This window comes from Rhineura floridana, chromosome 4 (genome assembly GCF_030035675.1).
Source record: "Rhineura floridana isolate rRhiFlo1 chromosome 4, rRhiFlo1.hap2, whole genome shotgun sequence".
Taxonomy (NCBI): domain Eukaryota; kingdom Metazoa; phylum Chordata; class Lepidosauria; order Squamata; family Rhineuridae; genus Rhineura; species Rhineura floridana.
This window is the reverse complement of record NC_084483.1, coordinates 55,276,636-55,284,425: the sequence shown is the minus strand read 5'-3', so window position 1 is coordinate 55,284,425 and position 7,790 is coordinate 55,276,636.

Here is a 7,790-nt window from a genome sequence, read left to right as displayed (position 1 = left end):
GTAATGAATGGGTCACGATCCTCAAGTAGAGTGTGGAAGGAATTTTCTTCTAATATTCAAGCTCTTTTAAGAAGACACAGGGCAATGAACAAAGTACGTAAATCAGAGTAAAGGGCACAGTGCAATAATACATGTTCAACGGTTTCCACCGCATCAGAGTTACAAATACAAAATCATTCTGAATAAGGCACTCTCTTGTACCGCCCTTCCAATAAGGCTGAAGGGAGTACATTATATATTGCTAGAGTAAATGCCTTTCTATACTTAGGGATACACAGATTAGATAAATAGCCCGCCGAAGTAGGTACATTTACACTGACCCGAGTATTAGGGAAAGCTGCCAAATGAGCCAGATTATTTTGAAGTTCAATATCCCTAATACGTTGTGGAATAAGGTCTTTAGCCTTGAAGTACCCAAGATGTAATACTGCTGCCTGAGAAAAACCAAGTGATTGGAGTTTGGAGATCACCGCAAGTTTCCATCTAGATTGGTAAGTATCAATGAGAATTAGCGGAGCAAGTTCCACGGGAGAAAAAGTTAATTTTAGCCACAAATTCAACCTCTGGACCCAAGCCCTAGACTCAATCAGCAGGGTGTCTACTTCCCGGCGGAGAGCAACGTTTGGAACACAGCTTGGAAGACCTAAAATGGTCCTGATAAATTTAGATTGGACACATTCCAGAGGGGCATAATTACCCTGGGAACATAGCTGGGTGCCATAAAGAAGTTGGGACACCACTCTAGCGTTGAAACACCATCATAGCTGAGGGAATATGTTGGCCCCCATTAGTAAAGAAGAATGCCAATAGTGCCCTAATACTTCTCTGAGCAGTTTCGACAACATTGCTCAAGTGGGGTTTCCAAGAGCCCGAGGAGTGGAAAATAATTCCCAAGTATCTAAACAGGGAAACTTGTTCAATAGGGTGATCATTTAATAGCCAGCGATGTTTGAGCCTTTTGCGTGTAAATACTAAGATCTTAGACTTATCATAATTGAGTATTAGCTTTTCTGTCTTACAAAAAGAGGTAAGCGCTCTCAGAAGGCGTCGCAAGCCCACGCATGTTAAGGACAGGAGGGCAGCATCATCCGCATAGAGTAGAGTCGATAAAGGTCTACCCGCCAAGATGGGTGGGTGGGCATTTTCCTCTGTGAGATGTTTGATTAAGGGGTTAATATAAAAATTGAACAGCGAGGAGGCAAGTACACAGCCCTGCTTAACACCATTATGAGTTGGAATAGGAGCGGTTAACTGTCCTGAGCGGTTGCACCTAACTTTAAAATAGGTGTTCTCGTGTAAGCTCTTAATCAGAGACAAAAGTCGTCTGTCAATGTTACGCTCCATCAATTTATTCCAGAGTCTTTCCCTAAGAATCAGGTCAAATGCGGATTTAAAATCTATAAATGCCGTATACAGGGTTCCCCCAGAGGGGGACATGTATTTCTCCACAAGATTATGTAATATCAGCCCCTGGTCAAGGGTAGAGCGTCCTGCCCTGAAGCCGGCTTGTTCATCATCAAGGATCTTATGGATCTCAAGCCAGTCATAAAATTTCTCTAGCAAATGGCTGGCATACAGCTTGCTGATCACACTTAGCAAGCTAATTGGGCGATAGTTGGCAGGGTCCGAGCGTTTCCCTTTTTTGAAAATTATAATGGCTAGTCTCCAATCATCAGGTAGGCGGGCAGATCGATCAATGTGCGTGAAGAGAGCAGCCAAAAGTGGAGCCCACCGGTCCACATTGTCTTCGAGAAGGTCCGGGGGGAGATTGTCACTACCTGGGGCCTTTCCCGGTTTAAGTTTGTTTATAAGCGAGACAATTTCTGATATTGAGACTGGGGGCCATTCAGGGAGCGTTTCCAGGTGGCTAATTGACTTTATCCACTGCATGCTTTTTATATTTGTTGATGTACATGGCTTGCAAACTTCCATAATAAAGTGGTATATAAATAAATTAAATGTAAAATAAATAATAAATCTGAATTAGTAAAAATCCATATTGCTCAGTGTTGCAGCTCAGAGACCCCTGATATCCATTTGACAAGCTGCCTCACTGCAAGGTTCACATTTCTATGCTACAGATGAACACTCAAATAGGGTGCAGCTTAAGTAGTTTTAAAGATCCTCCGTGGCGCAGAGTGGTAAGCGGCAGTAACACAGCCGAAGCTCTGCTCACGTCCAGAGTTCGATTCCAATGGAAGGAGGAAGTCGAATCTCCAGTAAAAGGGGTTGAGGTCCACTCAGCCTTCCATCCATCTGTGGTTGGTAAAATGAGTACTGCTGGGGGGTAAAGAAAGGCCGGGGAAGGAACTGGCAATCCCACCCCATATATACAGTCTGCCTAGTAAATGTCGCAAGACGTCACCCTAAGAGTCGGAAACAACTCGCACTACAAGTGCGGGGACACCTTTACCTTACTTTTAAGTAGTTTTAGAAAAGGAATAGACAAACTTATGAAATATAGTAGTTAAAATATCCATTGATAAATCTTAGCAAAATCTTCCTTTTCAGAGACAGAATACAACTGATGGGCCCTCCATCCATCACAATGAGGCTAAAACAAATTATTTTCCATAAAACTGGAAAAAAATATTTCTCTGCCCATTCTAAAGTTTCAGCTCCATTATGTTTCCAATGACATCCATCACTGTTTGCAAAACTGTGTACGTGAGTCAGAGCTGCATACAAAAATGAATTTATTAGGAGAAACTGTCACTAAAATGCAAATGAGATTTATTTTTATTGATTTTTTAAAAACTGAATTTAAGTTTGGAAAAATGAGAGAACCAATACAGACAGATCCTTCCATCCCTAATCAGGAGTGCAAGGTTTCATAAGTCATACCTGGCAACAGAAGGGGTCTTTTGATAGGGAATAATGGATCCAAAGCCTACATCATGTGCTCTAATGCTATTGCAGCAGCACCCTCAGCATCAGGACTCTAATGATATGTTATCTTATGCGCAATAGGGCCTGACATTTGCAGTGGGTTCAGTAGTATAGTGGCAAATCCAGAAGTGCAGGACCCCTTCATGATAGTCACAGCCACACCATCTCCCCCTTTTTTTGCTGCTGGGTTGAGAATGAGATCCTTGTTAATGCTTTCTCCCACAATAACAGACGTCCCTAAGAGCCAATCAACATGAGAGGGGAGAGTGTTAGCTACTGAGAAGAGTCTTCTCAGTGGCTGACTCACCTCCTCTCACTCTGATTGGCTCCAATCAGCAGGAAGGGACAGGGAAGCATGTTAGAAGACACTTCTCAGTAGTTAACAGACTCTCCTTTTATGCTGATTGGCTTGTAGGATGCTGGAGACATAGGGATCCTGCTGGGACTCTGTTCCCAAAAAAGTAAGGGGTCTAAGACCGCCTCCCCAAAATGGCTACACTCCTGAATGGGTTTGGAAACAACATGCTGTGGAAGCTTCCAGACCATAATGGAGAATCAGGTGCCCAAAAGCATTATGTGGAAAGCCAAAGGAAAGTGGGTACCTGCATCAATGGGAAGTGCCAGTACTAAGCTCATTATGATCTGGCTGAGGGTTCAGAGGTGGTTTAGACTTGAGGATTCCAAACTCCAAAATTCACTGCTATTGTGAGTTGGAAAACACCAAATTTAACCATTCTACAGTGGAATTCTAAACTAGAAGAAGATGTTTTTATAGGTCAGATTCATCCCAAACCCTGAGATTTTGGGGGTGGGCCCGAGTGATGTCACGGGGTGGGCCCAAGTGATATCATTAAGCATGATACATTAAGTATCAACCACAGTTGCTTGGAGCATACAATTCAAACAAAAACATTTTTCTGATTGGAAATTAAAATAGAAATCTTAGCAAAAAGATGGAGCCTGAGTAGGGAATATTTAATCTAGTTTACTTGCTTCTGGAAAAAAGGGTTTAAGTGCCCTCAGGCCAGGCCAGTCACCAGAAGGCCATTGTAGGAAGAAAGGAGCTTAGTGTTGTGGAGATGTTAAATGGGAGCACTCAGGAGTGATGATGGATGCTCCTGAAGGCTGCAATTCTAAACACATTTCCTAAGGGACTAAGCCCCATGGAACTCAATAGGACTTACTTCTGAGTAGATATGGTTTGGATTGTGCTGTTGGTAAAGCTTGACCAGGGATCCTCTGCAAAGATATCCATACCCAAGCAGGCTTGGCAACCCCCTGCTTGGAATGCCCTGTCCGTACCTTTTAACATGGCTGTGCCAAACTTCTTTACAGATTTGACCCTTCACTTCAGAAAGAGGTCTGAGAAATGAGTACCCTTTTCTGTCTAGCCTGTGGGCTGCTATAAACTCACTTTGATAGCCAACCCAATTCCAGTGAGTAATAACTGAGAGAGAAAACATGCATGGTTTGGTCTACCTTCACAGGCAGCAGCTTGGAAACAACAATTGCAACCACACTTCCCAGTATGTGAATTCTCTTTTACTATTATTGGGCAAGAAACAAACCATCATGCAACCAGCAAGGTACATCATCAGTGGGTTTAAGGGGGCTAAGCTGAGCACATGGAACCACTATTGTTGCTTCTATGGATATAAGGGAGTGAGCGTAAAGATAAACGAAATGAAAACAGAAAAGAAAAACAAAAGACAATCATGATTTCCTAAATGCAATACCACACCAACCACAAGATTCCTATGAGTGAGGCAGAAAACTAACCAGTCAGGATTCCTAACCAAAAACCGAACTGAAAAAAATCCTGGCAGCCAGGCAGCCAAGGTCACAGAAATCCCCATGGAGCACAACCTGACCCGGGGGCTGCAGTTAATGCAGAATGCTGTGGCATGATTGCTGACATGAGTGTGACTCTATGAGCACATAATACCTCTGCTCTGAAATCTGCACTGGTTGCTGATTTGTTACCAGGCAAGTTTAAGATGTGCTTTCCATGTTACAGGTTCCACATAGTACTTTTTCTGTTCTTGTAAGAAATCAGTCCTTTAGTGTGGCAGCACCTATGCTTTGGAAGATATTTATAGTGCAATCCAATGTTTGTTTCCTGAGAAGCAAGTCCCAATGTATTCAATGGGGCTTACTCAAATAGGGAAGCATGCAGAGAACTGCAACCTCAAGTGATAAGGCACTTCATTCATCCAACCCAAAATTCAGAATCATGCCACTTCAAGCTGTTTTGCAACTGTTTATAATTGTTTTATGGTTATTGGATTTTAAAGGGATTCATTACTTATTTTGAGCTGCCTTGGTTTCCAGTTACCAAACCTACCTCACAGGGTTGTTAGAAAGACTCCATATATACACACACATACTGGAGATGTAAAAATACATACACCCCATATAATAGTTTATTGTCAAACCAGTTGGTCACTGCTGAACATTTTTTTAAAAATCAATATTGGTTTCCTTGATTATAAAATCTGTGATACCTAAGTAAGCCCTGCCTAATTGCTTTAAAAATAGGATTGGAGGGAAAGAGAAAGATTTGCAACACAAACACAATTCTTTGCTATGTTCACTCAAAAGTTGTATTAATTTACAGCACAATCCTAGTCTACTCAAAAGTAAGTCATATTGAATTCAATGGTGTTTACTCCAGGTATGTGGGATTAGCATTACAGCTTTATTTATTTATTACATTTATACCCCACCTTTCTTTTCATGATAGAAACCCAAGGCAGCTTACATATGGTTCCCAGGTGGTCTCCCATCCAGGCACTGACCAGACCTGACCTTGCTTAGCTTCAGCAGGGTGGTGGCCTGATGTGCCTTCAGACCACAGCTTTACTCCCAGAAAAGTGATTATTGAATTAAAGCTTCATATTGGGAAGGTTTTCAAAACACAGACCTGTTTAACAGCCTAGGAAAATTTGAACTTGTTTGACTCCTGTACACAAAAGAGAACAAAAACGGAAAGCTATATACTTACTCAATTTATGAGATTTTCAAATACTCCAGAAAAAAACCATTTTCTGACATTGCAATGGATCTAGGCATTGCCTGGAGGTCAACAAATCACAACCCTGAGTTCCCTTATTAGCTACAAACCTGAAAGGGTGGGGTTAGAGCAGCCAGCTATGAGCTGATCTAATAGAAATTGTGGAGGGGGGTGGCTGACATTTTGGTGTATATCTTGTGAACCAGACCACCTAGAAACTTATTTTTTTATTTTTTTGTCAATTAAAGCTGAAGGTCCGGAGATGAAGGTGAGTCACCTGGAGACCCAGAGAGAACCCCCCAAATCTGAAGTCTCCAGACAAAAACCAGAGACCTGGCAACCCTATTTTATACCAAGGGAAGAAGGGACTTTATTTTCTGAGGGAACCTTCCTTCCAACTGTTAGATAAAGGTACACAGTACTGAATTTTTGCCTAGCACACCACCTAAAATCAATGCCCAACTTTTCTGATATAAGGATTGCCTGGTTTCTCTTGAATCTTCATTTCCACCTACCAAAGTACCTGTGTGTTTCATCTAAGGACGGAGACAAACTTGGGTAACAGCCATTTTTTGTGTTTTCAAAGATGGAGAATCAGTTATTTTTATGCTTCTTATTCCTAGTAGGCGTTGCTGCAACCTGATATGTGCACAGCATTTAGATAATCTTATTTCAATGTCTGGTACCTCCCCAATTCAAGATTTTGACCAAGTGCAGACTCCATGGGTTCTAAGTAACTCCTCCCTCCCCAATTTTCTGTTTGCCATCTAATATGATGACAAGCTCTGGAGAATTGAAAGCCTGCACACTATTTTTTAATAATTTGGTTGGCCTGATAAAGTACTGGACCAGATAGACCTTTATCCGATTCAGGAATACAGTTCTTTCTTTTTTAAGGGTTAGAGTAGTCCATATTGAAGGATGATACAAGGCCTTGCATTTCAAGAGTCTTCTCAAATCACCTGGCATGGTGTTGGGCTAAAAGGTTCAGAGGGCTTATATCAGGAAACTACAAGTATACCTGTCAGCTTCGCCTGTCACACATGCCTCCTACATGAGAACTCAGTAGGGTATAGTTTCTAAGGCCATTTCTGCTGACAGTTTTCCTTCCACTATAATTTCAGAAGCAGAGTCACCCCTATACTGCTATCATATAATTCAGTCAAATTGCATATTATTTCAAATGTAATTGTAACCTGCATTAAACTCAGGCCAACAGCAACAAGTGAATCCCTACTGAGCAGCAAACTTTTGAAAATCAATTTTATTTCAAATATCTGTAACGTGAATAGTTTTAGTAATAGCTAATCTTTTAAGGGATTTGCATGTAATCTTTCCAGTATATGCATAAGTTCAAACAATTGACAGTTTTAATATTTCAGCTAAGAAATGCAGAGTTCTCCTGAGCCAGGCTGGAAAGAGAATTTTAAAAAGAGAGGCAAACTTTACTAGCCTGGAATTTTTCTCTAGTTCATGTTAAAATCTGTGCCAGAGAAGAATTATTGGCTCTGTCATTGACTCTGGCTCCACCTTCTGTTGGGCTCCTTGCCTTCTGCTCTACCAGTCCCAATGGGCACCAGCCACCGCTGTCAGGCAGAAATTGAAACAGGCATAGCACATTGCTCATAAATACCACATTGTTCCAGTGGCTGTTTATCTAGAACAATTTCAAACTGGGAAAGAAAGAGGCTGTTGGAAAGCTTCTCAGGGGATTCCTCAGTGAGAAGATCTGCTATGGCAGAATACCACCTGATAATGAGGACCCAGCTTCCACTAACAATCTTCTTCTGCAATGCTCAGCTCCAAAGAGCACCTCTCCCTGCATCTACCAACTTGGGCCTTGCGATCTGCAGAGGGAGCCCTGCTTGTGGCCCCACCTATGAGTGTT